A 16,129-nucleotide genomic window follows, 5' to 3' on the forward strand; every position below is an offset into this window, starting at 1 on the left:
GCTTGTGCACATAGACACACACATGCACACGCACTCTCTCTTTACGTTGCAGCCTTTAGTTTACTTCCGGGCCAAAAGGTGTTCAGTAATCATGGACATGTTACCCTTTGGTATGGCAGCAGGGAATACCCACAGAGATGAGTACATTTCGTAGTGTGACTTATTATATGTAAATTCAATGATAGAACCAGGGAAATCCCCCATTGTCATATGTTTAGAAAACATTATCCATTATCAATATATAAACCCCAAAGCCGCCAACCCAAAGTCCCGGGAGGATAGCTCAGCGGCAACGTGCGTGCATTGGAAGCAAGACGACACGAAGCAACACAGGTTCGATACCCGGGACCGCGCTTAGAAACTTCTGGGTGTTTAAGCGCGTTATAAATACGCAACTAAGACAAAAACTAATTCTTTAACAGTGCCTCGATGCCCGCGGGCTGTGTGAGCGCTTTAAAAGAAAAATGTAAATTAAAAAAAAAAAGTAAACCCTTTTCCTTCTTGGCACTGTATTTATTCTTCCTATTGCTAACATACTGATTTTGTGTCCGGCACGTGTGGTTTATGGAATGGCATTAAAAACCTCAAACTGAAACTACTTGGCAGACGGCACATCCAACAGTGCCTTACCAAGACTGCACAGCACTTGCTTACTGCAGCCTTTCCAAATCAGATTGAAAAGCACACTTAACGGTATGAACGGTATACCGGTATAAACAATGTGACGGTTATTATTGTTCAATTAAGTGGTTCACGGTATCTTTAACGGTATACCGTAATACCGTTACATCCCTAATTGTGTTTGTTGCGAGCTCGCCCTGTCGCGTTGGAAAGGACCTAGCAACGTGATTCAGCGTGAAGGAGAGCGAGTGAAACGGAGCAGAGTTGCGTTGAAACAAGTAGCAACTGTGCCGTCAGCTGTAAGTGCGGTAGCAGTTATCGGTGGTCTGAGAAGTTAATGTAATCATCGTGCGGTGAAAGGAAAGCGAGTTTGGGCGCGCATATTTCATTTGAACTGCAAAGGCGAACCGCCGCTAAGCCGCGCACAGAAAGCTAGAAAGACTTAGAATCAGATACCAGTCTGAGGAGACTGGGTATTACGCTTTAGATTACTTTAGTCCATGGACAAAAGTATTGGGGGCGTGTCTAAAGACATTCTAGGAACAACTCGTCAGAGTGAAAGACATTGTGGTTTCATAACCTGGTTTCTGATGCTTTTTAATCTGCTTAGAATCGCATGCTGTGCATATAGTCCGACATCCAGTGGTAATTGCATCTCGTCTTTTGAGAATCGAAAGGGGATGTCGACATGGGCATACCTGTAACACTATCCCTACGTGACGTGTAGTGTACCCATAATCGCTCACGCGTCGAGGTCCCTCAGATTGTTTTTTTCCGCCCTTCATACTAGTCTTATGCGGCGCTCGTCCAGAGAAATTGCTATTATCTTCGACCTTTGGTCATACTTAAGTTATTTAAGATTATCCTACCGTCCCTTCGAGGGCTGTTTCCAGATCTCCGCTGCAGACGGTTACACGGACCTTCGGACAGTGTTCCGGTCGGCGCTGCTGACCACATGGCCGGGTCTTCTGGCCGGCCTACACAGTAGGGAGAGTGTGGTTGGGGTGGACATTTCCTTTTCTGAGAATGCCTTTCCCTTTCCCCTCTGTTCCCTGGGTCTTCATCACTACTTATTTCCTCAGCTATAATGAGGACTTTGTTTAGGTTTTGTCCATGTAAGGTCAAATTCCCTTGGAAGGATAAACACTAAGTGTAATCTGTTTTTGCTCCTTAATCATAACCAGACGGTTTGTGCAGCCTGCAAGCTCCTGCGTCCAACTCTGAAGGAGTGCCGTGATAAGCGAGGGGCAGCCTACGGAATGTTGCAGGCTGATTCTAGTTCTCCGTTGCCACAACTGCCGATTGTGACTAGGGGCTGAGTGACGAAAATGTCTCAGATTCTGAGGCGATTGACCGCTCGGCGGAGCATTCTCTCTCCACATCGTCTGTCCCCGGCCCCACTAGGCAAGACTCTGGTCCTGCTATGGGGACTGTACCCAGCGACAGACGCACAAGTTTCACACTCTTAAAAACACAACCCCAGGGACATCTTTGACGAACAGTTTAACTGGTCCCATAGCGCCAACGGGCACACTGAAAACTTTGTGCCTGCCCACCAAACGCCAAGATCGGCAACCTTCCCCGCAACCCCAGGTGTGCCTTGCGACTGGGCCCTCTAAATGGCACTTCCCCCAATATTTCAGAATCCGTCGAGACGCCTCGGAAGAAAGCGTCAACGGCCGAGAAGGCCCCGGTTCCGCCGAGTATCCGTGCAACCACAGGCCCGAACTTTATAACCTCGCGATTCTGAAGTGATTACTGAAAAGCATCGCTAGGATCCATTTCGGCAGATCGTCGGAAGCAACGGTCCAAGGATTCATCGAAACCCAAGGACAAACGCAAGGATCTGTCGAAATCCAGGGAATAGGCCGAAAGATTCATCGGAACCTAAGGAAAAGCCTGCAGACAAACAGAAGGACACGCGTAAACAGTCGGTTTCACGAAAAGACATTTCGGAAGTCACTTAAGAGGAGAAATCTCGCCGTTTGACAGAAGATCCGTTACAATAGCCCTTTTCACCCCTGGACCGCTCTGGTTCATCTGCACCAGAGAAATGTCTGAAGGATGTATGGACAGACTAGAGAGGTTTGTAGAACTCTCTGAAAAATCCACACCCAAGAGACCTAGAGGAGAATCCCCCTCTCCCTGTGGCTAAGCTTCAGAATGTCTTTGACCCTACTCAAGATGAAGGGGCTGAAGAATATATTTGACCTCACAGAAAAGCGCAAGATGAAGATCCCTTTGCTGACACGGAGGATGTTCATTTTGACCCCACAGAGGGTTGGGGAGACTACCCTGACGCCATTGATCCTCGCCCTTGGCAGTCACCTACTCCAACACCGGAACCTGATGCCTTGTACCTGACAGCCCCCTCCTGCCCCCCCGTCCCGCCCCACCCAACTCTGCAAGCATCCACGGTCGACGACCAAATGACGTTCATCGCCTTATTGAGGAAAGCAGCAGAACATTTCCATATTGCTACCCAAGAAGCTGTTCCAGAAGCAGATTTTTGTGGAGGACATTTTAAAAGAGAAACCGCCAGCCAGCCAAGCTATTCCTCTATTAAATTTGATCAAGAAGCGGATGGCCTCCTTTATTGACGGCTGCCCTTACTAGAGCATTGAATCCTAGGGTAGAAAAACTGTTTTGACCCTCCCCCTCTCACCCCCTCTACATCAGGGGTCCTGCTACTCCGGATTCACTGGTAGTAACTACAACCAGGAAGAGAGCGGGGGTTCCCCTATCAACTGCAGAGGCACCCCCTGACAAGGAGCGTAAGAGGCTTTACACTCTGGGGGGGGGGGGAAGGGTCACGGAGGCTGAGATTTATTCCACTTGCATCGCAAATACAACCTTGTTGGCCAGCTATGCTGATGCACAATGGGCCTTACTACAGGAGGGCCTTCAAGAAGTCCTTGAACCTCTCCAAGCCCATCTACTTTCCACAGTAGCAGAACGCAGACAAGTTAACCAAAGTATTCTAAAAAATACTTATGATGCAGCAGAGACAGCTGGCAGGATCCTGGCTCAGGGGACCCTCCTGAAGGGGCACGCATGGTGAAGGAATTCTGGTTTCAAACCAGAAACCCAAGCTTCACTTATTAATAAGCCGGTAGAAGATGCTAATTTATCTGGAAAAGCAGTTGATGAAGCCATCAACTGCAAAAAAGGAGCATGACGCCCTTAAGACTCGATCAAATCACCCAGAGACCTTCTCAAAGGAGGGGGAGCGGGAATAGACATTCCTTTCGTGGACAACGTTTCCCTCAAAATCAATACAGTTCGGGAAATAATTCATCTTCCCCAAGGAACCAGCAGCTACTCCACCCTGTATCCACAAGAGGCTAATGATGTGGTAAAGGAAGGTGCCGGACCGCTACCCCCTCGATGCTCCCCGGCCTCAGGCCAAAAATGACCCTCAGATCCGGGTCCCCTCCCATGCATCACTGGCCGGCTATCGTCATTTCTTCAAGCATGGGAGGGAATAACTACAGACCAGTGGGTACTCAAGACCATGGCCCACAGGTACTGTATAGATTTCTGCCAGACCCCCCAATTCAGACCGCCACGATCAAGGTGCCTGACGCCAGAACATCTGCGCATCCTGCTACAAGAAGTCGAGACCCTGCAGGAAAAGGGCGCCATAAAGGTGTACCTCTTCTACAGGTAAACAAGGGTATTTATTCAGTGTACTTCCTTGTACCCAAAAAGGATCTCACCATGCGCCCTGTACTAGATTTGCGCCCAGCAAACACATTTGTCAAACTCCAGTTCCATATGGTCACTCTGCAGGAAGTACTTTCATATTTCAATGTTACCGGCGCACAGAAAAAACCTCATTCATGATACAAGACAAGCTTTATCAGTTCAAGGTACTACCTTTAGGCATAGCCTCGGCACCAAGGGTATTTACAAAGATACTGGCAGTGGCAACAGCACACCTGTGCAGGCTATCCATCACGGTTTATCCTTACCTCGACGACTGGCTCGTAACAGGGGACTCCTACGAGACATGTCTGTCAAATACCCAAAAGACAATAGACCTTTAATTCAGCCGGATTCTCCATCGAGAAGAAATCCAGCCTAGACCCCAGTCAAGTCAAGCAATTCCTAGGGGCTCTAATTCGAACAAAGGACTCTCGTCTTCCCCCTCCAACGAGAGGGTCCAAAACATGTTTCAAATCCCTCCATGTAGTCAGTCGAGAGGTGACTGTACACAAGGCTATGCTACTGTTAGGAATTATGGCGTCATGTATTTATTTGGTTCCTCACACGCTTGCGTCCAATGCAGGAGTGGCTCAACAGCCAGTGGTGTCAGGCGAGCGGACAATGGGACGATCTAATAGTTGTCTCCCCGGCCCTAGTTCTCTCGCTGCGGTGATGGTCGAGGGGAAAACCTCTTAAAAGGAAAATCCTTCACCACTGCCGTAGTGGAAGCCACTCTCACTACAGACTCCTCTCTTGTGGGGTGGGGGTGGAGGGGGGACCCTCTCCTGCTTCAACAAACAGCGCACAGAGTTTGGTCATCGGACATAGCGTCCAACCACAACTATCTCATTATTCCAGCCAACTCCTGGCTCACTTTTATACTTCTGTACATCTTTGTTGGCTGTTTTACTTATCCGTTTCTTTAGGATATATAATGCTGCCAACCAGTTTTAATTTATGTATGACTTTTTCTGATGTATAATTAAGCTGTAATTTGTATATATGATTATGCTATGTGTAACTAAGCTGTAAGTTCTTATGCAGTGGGCCCTGATAACCACGGTCTGGTGCGCAATACAAGTAATAAAAAAAACATGAATCTGTTGGAACTGTTAGCAATGTTCAAAGCACTGAAAGCATTTCAGACACTGCAAGGGAAGACTGTTCTGATCTTCAGACAGCATCACGGCCATGTACGATCTGAACAAGCAAGGAGACACTCTCTCCAGGGCTGTCCAACATTTGGATGTGGGCTCGCAAACACATGTTCCTGTTGTCACAACATGTTTCAGGGGAACGCAATCTTCTGGCAGACTTACTCCGCAGAGATTTCCTGCTAACTATGGAGTACGAATGGCGATTACACGAAGACCTCGTCTCCAACATTTTCGCAGAACAGGGCTTCGAGAGATCGACCTGTTTGCAACTCTGGAGAACTCTCAATGCCAAGATTACGCCTCCAGATACCCCCAGAACCATTCCAAGGGGAACGGACTGTGGATCACATGGTAAGGGAAAATTGTTTCTGATGCTTGTTAATCTGCTTAGAATCGCATGCTGTGTATATGGTCCGACATCCAGTGGTAACCGCAGAGTATTGCATCTTGTCTTTCGGGGGACCGAAGGGGACGTCGGCATAGGTGTGTCTGAAACACTATCCCTATCGTGACGTGTGTAGTACCCAAAATCCCTCACGCGCCGAGGTCCCTTAGATTGTTTTTTTCCGCCCAGATAACTGGTCACCCTATAGCGGAGCTCTTCATGAGACATTGTTTATCTTACCGAATTGTCGGTTTAATCCCTGTTAAGTCACTTCGCTTATCAAGAATATCTTCGACGAAGACTACGGGGGAATTGTCTACAGCTGTGGGTTCCGGCGCCTAAGATCCGGTGTTCGGACCTCCACGTGGTCGGGCCTTCTGGCCGGCCTACACAGTAGGGAGAGTGGGCTTGGGGTTTGCCATACTGCTATGTCTTTCCTCTTTTCCACTTCTTTCCTTTTTGGTCTGGTCACCCTTCCCTTCTGCTATGGAAAGGACTTCATTTAGATTCTGCCTTGCTGTAGGGTCAGATATCCGTGGAAAGACGAGCACACGTCTTGTAACGCTTGTCTCCCCCTAGAGCACTAAAGCGGTGTTCGTGGTGTAAACTCCTAAACCTCTTAAGGAGCGCCGGTTGAAGCAGTGGGCCGCGTACGGTATGTCACGCCTGGAGCCTCCCCTGCCGCGACACCAGCCGAAAGTGACGGGTACATAGGATGACCAAACGTTCAACGCGGACGTTATAGACCTTGAGGCGGACTATTCTAGAGCCGCCACGCCCATCCCCGACCCTTCCAGGCTCGTCTCTGGTCCTGCTACAGGGACCACACCCGGTGACGGGGGCGTACAATCGCACCGTGCAAAGCACACAACCCAAGCGCCCTCCTCGACGACTTTGTCGAAGAAGGCGAAAGCGCCATCGGATCGATCTGATCCAAAGCCTTCCCCGCATCCGCAGCAGCGCATGACGACTGGCCTTAACAAACATAACAAGGGCGCTACTCCCCAAACTACACACGCCGAAGTTTCTGAACAAGAAACTTCGACGGGTTCCAAGGTTTCCAAGGCCCGTGCAGGCTCAAACTACGAGTAGGCCTCTACCAGAGAAGCCATCATCGGAGGCGTTGTCTCCCGAAGATTCGGTGATTATCAGTAAGAGCATCAATAGGATTGCTACGGCGGTGGGCCTAGTACCGGTTCCGGCCACAGTTATGGGCCAATCCACCGAAAGGTTTTCCACGGATTTGGAAGACGACCCCCGAAGACTCTTACGTAGAAAGTCAGTTACCCCCCTCTCAAGAGCCCTGAGGAGATCCAACGCCTTAGGGTGGAGGACCCGTTTCCTACTCAGCTGGGTCCATTTGGGTCGTCCAAGTGGACCACGGAGCAATTCGAGGGGTGTATGGATCGGCTGCAGCAGTTTTTCGGGTCTTCTGATCAACCTCTGCTGAAAAAAGCTCGTGTAGACCCTAACCCTCAAACACAAGTTGCCCAACTCCTAGATGTCCAACACTATGTTGACTATCGAGAAGATGTCCAGAAAGACACGTATGGACATCTATACAGAAGAAGAGGAGGCTTCTTTTCTGGACAATTATGGGGAAGATCAAGGCGCAACAGACAACTGGGAGGACTCCCAGCAGGATGATCCGTTCTGATATCGTTTGCCTCGACTCGCCCCCATCCACCCTGGTTCGACCAGCTCCCCCGGTGGATGATCAAATGGCTTTCAACAACCATGTTGAAAAAAGCAGCAGAATTCTTTTAAATTGCCACGCTTGAAGCCTTGCCCGAACAAGATTTTGCGGAGGACATTATTAATGACAAGCCAGTCTATCCCTCTCGTGAGCTCTGTAAAGAGACGGCTGGCCCCTTCCTTACTCACACCCGCTCAGACTAGGGCTGTGAACCCATGGGTTGAAAACTTTTCCGGCCCTCCCCCACCGACCCGCTTTATATCAAAGGGCACACAATCCCAGACTCGCTGGTGGTGACCAACACTCGCAAGAGAGCAGGGGTTCCCCTTGCCACGGGAGAGTCACCCCCGGACAAGGAATCCAAAAGGTTGTGTGCCTTGGGCAAACAGATCACGTCGTCGGCCGCGGCTTATACCGTCCGGATTGCCAATAACACGTTGTTACTGGCAAGCTACGTTCCAATTGAACCTACTCCAAGAAGGCCTTCAGGAGGTTCTGGGACCAACCAGAGCCAAGCTTCTCGCCATTGTCTCAGAGGGCAAACTTGCCAACCAGAATGTTGTAAAGAATACCCTGGACTCCGCAGAGACAGCAGGCAGGTCTCTCGCACAGGGTAATCGCCTAAAGAGACACGCGTGGCTGCGCACATCGGGCTTCAGGCCTGAGACCCAGGCATCCATCATCAACAAACCCATCGAAGAGGCCAACCTCTTCGGGAAGGCGGTAGACGATGCGTTGGAGACAGCCAAGAAGGAGCACGAGACTTAAGTCGCTGCACCAGATTTCCCAAAAACCCTCTTCACAGAGGGGCAGTAATTCTCGGCGGTCCTTTCGAGGACAAGCCTGCGCCGCTCAATTTCGGCACGGGCAACTTCAAGTCAACCTGCTGCAAGCCCCACTTACTAACCCCAGAGGGGTCAGAAGCGTGGAAAGAATGGAGGCAGAGGCTCCAATTCCAGAGGAGCGTCAACTTCGGGTCAGAAATGACCACGTTCGGGTCCCCTCCCATGTCTCCCCGGTCGGGGAGCGATTAACATCTTTCCTCAAGGCATGGGAGGGGATAACTTCAGACCAGTGGGTCTTAAAGACGGTCGCCCACGGTTACTGCGTGGAATTCGCCCGACCTCCACAGTTCAGACCGCCGAAACATCGACGCCTTTCACAGGAACATCTGCAGATTCTGATCCAAGAGGTGGAAGCGCTGCTGGGAAAGGACGCCATAGAAGCCGTCCCGATTCTTCAGGTAAACGAGGGTATCTATTCAGTGTACTTGTACCCAAAAAGGATCTCGCCATGCGTCCTGTTCTAGACCTGCGCCCAGTGAACAAGTTCATAAAGCCCCAGAAGTTTTGCATGGTAACACTGCAAGAGGTGATCCCATTGCTAAAACGGGGGACTTCATGACAACATTGGATATGAAATATGCATACTTTCATATTTCAATGCTGCCAGCGCACAGAAAATTCCTAAGGTTCGTGATTCAGGACAAACACTACAAGTTCAAAGTACTCCCCTTCGGTATAGCCTCGGCACCAAGGGTGTTTACCAAGGTCCTGGCAGTGGCAGCGGCACACCTGCGCAGACTTTCAGTTCCAGTTTACCCCTACCTCGACTATTGGCTCATCACGGGGGACTCGTTCGACGTTTGTTTTTCGAACACCCAAAAGACAGTAGACCTACTGTTCAGCCTGGGATTTTCTATCAACGAAAAGAAATCCAGCTTAGTCCCCAGCCAAGTAAAACGGTTCCTGGGGGCTTTAATTCGTACGGAAGACTATCTAGTCTTACCGTCCACCGAGAGGGTTCAGAACATGCTCTCTCAGGTTCCTCAGTATGTAGCCAGTCGAGAGGTGACGGTACGCAAAGCTATGCGTTTGCTAGGGATGATGGCGTCATGCATATACTTGGTTCCCCACACGCGGCTGCGCATGCGTCCCATGCAAGAGTGGCTCAACAGCCAGTGGTGTCAGGCCAGCGGACAATGGGAAGATCTGTTAGTTGTCTCGCCAGCCCTCGGTCTCTGCAGTGGTGGTCGAGGGAGAACCTCTTGAAAGGGAAGACCTTCACCACCACTGCAGTGGAAGCCACTCTCACGAAAGACGCATCCCTCACAGGGTGGTGGGGGCTTGCCCCCCCCCCCCCCACCCCCTAGGTTCAACAGACAGCGCACGGAGTGTGGTCCCCTCAGGTAGCGTCCAACCATATAAATTTACTGGAGCTACTAGCAGTGTTCAAAGCATTGAAAGCCTTTCAGGAGCAACTGCAAGGGAAGACAGTGCTGGTCCTAACCGACAGCACAACAGCAATGTATTCCCTGAACAAACAGGTGAGCACTCACTCTCCAGGGCTATCCAAGCTGTCCCAAAACATCTGGATATGGGCTCTCAAACACAAGATGTTCCTGATATCCCAACATGTTCCAGGGGAACTCAATCTTCTGGCAGACGTACTCAGATTTTCCTCTGCCAGAAGAGTACGAATGGCGACTGCACGAAGACATTCGCAGAATGGGGGTTTGCAGAGATCGACCTGTTTGCCACTCAGGAGAACGCCCAATGCCAAGATTACGCCTCCAGGTACCCCCAGGGAAATTTGTCTACGCCCCCCCCCCCCCCCCCCCCCGACTTCCCTTCTGAACAAGAGAGTACACAAGATGCACCAGGAACCAGTCACCATGATGCTGGTGGCTCCCATGTGGGCCCGCCAACCTTGGTTCGCGCACCTGATGGAAATGTCCCTCTACCCACCAGTCAAGCTGCCCTGCCCGGACAACATGTCTCAGGACAGGGGGGAGACTCTGCACCCATGCCCACAAACTCTGAACTTAGCAGCCTGGCTCCTGTAGTCATAGTTTGGACATCTGCAACTCCCTCAAAGATGCATGGACATACTGAGGGAGGCAAGAAAGCCTAACACACTTTATTGCTATGCCAGCAAATGGAAACGTTTTGTCATCTGGTGCAGTTCCAAAGGCGTCAATCCCACCGATTGCTCGCCTTCACACATTGTGTTATATCTAGCCCATCTGTTAGACTCTGGGTTAGTCTTCAATTCCTTAAAGGTCCACCTAGCGGCATTGTCAGCCTACACCACGTCACAGCAGAAGGTGTGGATAATACCTGTGGTTAAAAGAATTTATCCCCCATCACTCACCCCCTGGGTGGGATCTAAATGTGGCTTTAACTAGGCTCATGGGACCCCCTTTTGAGCCTATGCATAAAGCTAGTCTGAAAGACCTGACTTACAAGACAGCCTTTCCAGTAGCTATCACTTCTATCAGAAGAGTTGGCGAACTACAAGCCCTCTCGGTTTTGGACCCCTTTGTTACAGCCCACAAAGATAAGGTAGTTCTGCGCACTCGTCCCAGATTTGCGCCGAAATTTATTTGGAAGTTCCATGTGAACCAGTCAATCGAACTACCCACGTTCTTCCAGAGACCTACTAACATGGCCGAAAGAAGCCTTCACACACTAGATGTGTGCAGGGCAGTCATGTTCTACATGGATAGAACTAAACCACTGAGGAAAACTAAACTATTCTTTGTTTCAGTAGCAGCTGGTAGAGAAGGGGATCCTGTCACTAAATCGGCAATATCAAGGTGGATTGTCAAATGCATCACACTATGTTACACACTCTTGCAAAGAGAGAACTGCCCTTCAAGCCTAGAGCACATTCTACTCGAAGCACTGGGGCATCAATAGCATTCATTGCAAATGTTCCCCTAGAGTCCATTTGCAAAGCGGCAACCTGGAGTTCTGTACACACCTTTACAAAACACTATTGCCTAGACACTCCTAGGTCTGATTCTCAGGTGGGACAAGCAGTACTAAGACATCTTTTTTCTACTGTTCCTTCTCACAACCCACCTCCAACTTTGGGTACTGTTCGCTAGTCTATGCACAGCATGTGATTCTAAGCAGATTAACAAGCATCAGACATGCATTACTTACCGTCAAAGCATTTCTGATGATTGTATTTGCTTAGATTCACGTGCGCCCTCCGTGCCTCCCCGCTCGGGGTGGAAGGAACGTGGACTTCTTACTACTTTCTCTCTTCATGTACTCACTCACTATAGCCTTGGGCTCCCTCATGGCAGAAAAAATACAATCGGAGGAACCTCGGCGCGTGAGGGATTTTGGGTACTACACACGTCACAATGGGGATAGTGTTTCAGACACGCCTATGCCGACGTCCCCTTTCGGTCCCCCGAAAGACAAGATACAATACTCTGCGGTTACCAATGGATGTGAGACCATATGCACAGCATGTGAATCTAAGCAGATACAATCATCAGAAATGCTTTTACGGTAAGTAATGCATGTCTTACGCTCCCAAATCCCCCGCACGCCCAAACTCCCTTACTCAACAAGATGGTGCACAAGATGCACCAGGAACAAGTCACCATGATATTGGTGGCCACCATGTGGGCCCGCCAACCCTGGTTCGCCATCTCCTCCAGTGAAACTCCCTTGCCCGTACAACATGTCTCAGGACAAAGGGAAGACCCTTCACCCAGACCCACAAACTCTGAACTTGGCAACCTGGCTCCTGAGGTCATAGATTTCGGACACCTCCAACTCCCTCAGATGTATGGACATACTAGAAAACCCAACACCAGATACTGCTATTCCAGTAAATGGAAACTCTTATCTGGTGTAATGCCAGGGGCGTCAATCCCATTGACTGCTCTCCTACGCACATTGTATTGTACCTGACCCACTTACCGGATTCAGGACTGGTTTTTAATTCACTAAAGGTGCACTTAGCTGCCCTCTCGGCCTACACTACGTCACAGCAGAAGGTGTGATGGTGGAAAATACCAGTTAAGGCTTTCATGTAAGGGGTTAAAAGGATTCACTCCCCCCATTTCTAACCTGGCTCCCGGATGGGACCTAAATGTGGTTCTAACTAGACTTGTGGGATTCCCCTTTGAGCCTATGCACAAGGCTACTCTAAAGGACCTTACCTATAAAACAGCCTTCCTAGTGGCTATCACTTCTATAAGAAGGGTAATTGAACTACTGGCCCTTTCAGTAGTAGACCCTTTCGTTACTATCCATAGACACAAGGTGGTTCTGCGCACTCATCCTAAAGTTGCGCCCAAATTATCTCAAAGTTCCATGTGAACCAATCAATTGAACTGCCCACCTTCTTCCAGAACCCTACTAACATGGCAGAAAGAAGCTTACACACACTAGATGTGCTTAGAGTAGTCATGTATTACTTGTACAGAACTAAACCACTGAGGAAAACAAACCAATTTTTCGTTTGTGGCAGCTGGTAGAGAAGGGGATCCTGTCTCTAAATCATAATCTCTAGGTGGATTGTTAAATGCATCACTGTTTCTCTCTCGTTAAGAGTACTGCCCTTCAAGCCTAGAGCACATTCTACTTGCGGCACTAGGGCTTCCATAGCATTCATTGCAAATGTTCCCCTGGAGTCCATTTGCAAAGCGGCAACCTGGAGTTCTGTACACTCCTTTACAAAACACTATTGCCTAGACACTCCTCACAGCTTCTCCCTACCCAGATTTAAACTCCAAAAAGCAGGTGGTGTGAGCTTCCCTGTCCTAGCTTCCAAACTGTGGAACACTCTGCCAACCCACTTAAGAATTGAACCTTCGTTCCTAACGTTCAAGAACCACGCCAAAGCTTGGCTGTTCACCCAGTAAGCGTGAGGTTTCATCATGCTAGCCTAGCTCTCCACCTGCAACATATCCGACTTGTGTACATATGCCACACTGTTTCGATCATAACTTGTAAATTCTGTATTTGTGTATAACTTGTAAATTTGTACTTGTTTATAACTTGTAATATTGTACCTGCGTATAACTTGTACATTTTATATTCTTGTATACTTTTGTTGTAACCTTTACCTAAGATTATGCGCCCGGTTGCCCATGGGCCTGATGCGCTTTACAAATAAATTTAACTTCAAACTCACTCTAGGTCTAATTCCCAGGTGGGACAAGCGGTACTAAGTCATTTTTTCACTACTGTTCCTTCTCACAACCCACCCCCAACTCCGGGTACTGCTCGCTAGTCTATGCACAGCATGTGATTCTAAGCAGATTAACAATCATCAGAAGACATGCATTACTTAAAGTAAAAGCATTTCTGATGGTTGGATCTGCTTAGTCACATGCGCCTACCCTTCCTCCCCGCTCAGGTTGGAAGAAACGTAGACTTCTTTCTTTTCTGTACTCACATTAGTCTTAGGCTCCCTCACGGCAGAAAAAGATACAATCGGAGGGACCTCGACGCGTGAGGAATTTTGGGTACACTACACATCACGTAGGGATAGTGTTACAGGCATGCCCATGTCGACGTCCCCTTTCGATTCTCGGAAGACAAGGTGCAATACTCTGCAGTGACCAATGGATGTCATGCACAGCATGTGAATCTTAAGCAGCTACAATTATCAAATACTTTTACGGTCAGTAATGTATGTCAGTTTTTGCAAGCAGAAGTTTTGGAAGCAGCAGTAAAAAACAGAGCAGCTTTAAAATATCATTGAGCAAACCAAAAACAAAGGTTCAGAAATCTCTTCTGGGAGTCAACAGTGAGTGGCCGCAGCAGTTGAGAGCAGAACAATAGTTTTCAAGAACATCTTTCCATTCGGGCTTGGGGCGAAGGCAGTGAGGTAATCTGCGGGGGAAAGTTGAATCCTGATCATTTTATCCATGTCCCCTTCCCTCTGTCGTTCCAATGCCCCCCACCCTCGGCCCCCCCCCCTCCGGTGTGTTTTCCTCAGGAGTTGATAGAATTCTGGGAGAAATGGTTTAGGGGTCTGGAGGACTATTCGTCTGCTCCTGCAGGATTTCGGCGCTGGGACCTCAGAGGCATATCTCGTTGGGTCCCTGCCTCTTTGTGTATTGTCTATCATGGCCTCAAGCATAGAGGCCCTCCTACATCCCCCCCCACCCCCCTTACAATACTTAGTTGAACATTCTGTCCAGGTATGGGGCCAGGATAGATCTGTAGCTTTTGTAAAACTTAACACAGCGCCCATCGTTCTCAGCGCGGTCCTTGGCTTCATCCCCTTACTTGTCCTCACAATCTCCTCAGAGGTAGGCGCCCCAGCCGTTCAGATTCTTCGCGGCCCCTCCTCCCCCTTCCACGGACGGGGGGGGGGTGGGGTCCAGGAATCTGCTCGTCCTTGCCAGTGAATTCAGAAGAATAGAGATTTTCATAGAAACACCAGATCGTGCACCTCCCTGTCCCCCGCTTCCCTGATTACCTTATCGCTTTTCCTTCCTCCCATAGATTCCAAGCCAGTATTTTGCCTGCCTTTTCCCCCTCGCTCATGGTATTTGTTTTAGGTATAGTAGCTGTTTTTCCGTGTCCTGAACTAGGATGGCCTTGAGTTTCGCCCTATAAATCCACAATTTAGCAGCCCTACACAGCATATGGTAGGCCCCAGGCGCGGTTCCCTCCCCCTCTGCCAGTGCATCAGGAGATCTAGCTTGGCCCTTCGGAATTCCCACATGGTCATTGATCTCTTAGCAGGCGAATTTAGCCCTCTTACGTTAAGGAAGCCAATCACCAGCTCCCCCCGAGGTCATGACACCGTTTTTATTAATCACCTGGACACCATGCCACTGTACAAGTTGAGCCCAGTGAGGATACCCCGCCTCCGAACCCTAAACGGAACTTGCCCTCCTCCTCTGTACTGGCTGGCCTGCATCATCCCAAACCATCCTTCCAGCTCATGCACCGGGCTGGGGGCACAAATGTGTTTCACTCTGTTCTTCTAGGCTGTTGCTCGGGTGCTTCCGGTCGGGTCTCCCCCCCTCGTCCCAGGAGACTCTGGCTGCCCTGATGTCGAACGTTGTCCACCGTCTGGGAGGGGACGCCCAGCCCTGGTTAGCGCCTGCCCCCTGTGGTACCTACCAGGCTCCTTATGGGGGCTCCATTCCCCATGTGCGGGGGGGGGATACTCTTCTGCCTCTGTGGCGGGATTGCCCAATTTGGTTGCTGCGGGTCTCTTCCTCCGTCTCTGGTGTCACTGCTTGCTCCTAGGGCCCGCACTCGAGACGCTGGCTGGATGGGGGTGTGGGGGGTAAAGGGAATGTCGCAAGTTTGGCCTCCACCCCCTGCAGACCAGCGTTGTCCCTGCTCTTCCTCTCTGGCGCCCCACGGATAGGCTGATGACTGTACTCCCCAGGGGGGCCAACTGCATGGCACTCGTGCCAGGCCTCTGCCTCCAGCCCTCTCTTCAGGCCTTGGTGGCGAGTCCCTTTCACGCAAACCAGAGTTCCATGACAGGGGGACCCTCACACGCAACATCCAAGGCCGTGTCCCTCCACTTAGCGCTGGCTCCGTTGCAGGGGCTGCTTTATCACTGGCCCTCCAGTGCCTATTAGCGTAGCGGCTTTCCTTGCTGTGCTCCTCTGTTCGCCTCCTGCTGTGGTGGTATGCTGCTGAGGTCGCTGACCCCCAAAGCGGGCGGGCAGCGCTGCCACACATTGTCCTTGGGAGTCGCTGGCCCCCAGCACGTAGGGTTGGTGTCCAGTCATAATTTCGAAAACATAATTTCGAAAGTCAAAAAAGTCGAATCAAA

At 50.0% G+C, this 16,129-nt stretch overlaps 1 protein-coding gene across 1 annotated transcript in view; it reads left to right on the forward strand.

The window, feature by feature from the left end:
• The window catches only part of RAD23A (RAD23 homolog A, nucleotide excision repair protein), a 245,568-nt gene that overhangs the window by 93,130 nt on the left and 136,309 nt on the right, over positions 1–16,129 (forward strand). The window lies entirely within an intron of this gene.

This window comes from Ambystoma mexicanum, chromosome 3q (assembly GCF_040938575.1).
Source record: "Ambystoma mexicanum isolate Mex_15411 chromosome 3q, UKY_AmexF1_1, whole genome shotgun sequence".
Classification (NCBI taxonomy): domain Eukaryota; kingdom Metazoa; phylum Chordata; class Amphibia; order Caudata; family Ambystomatidae; genus Ambystoma; species Ambystoma mexicanum.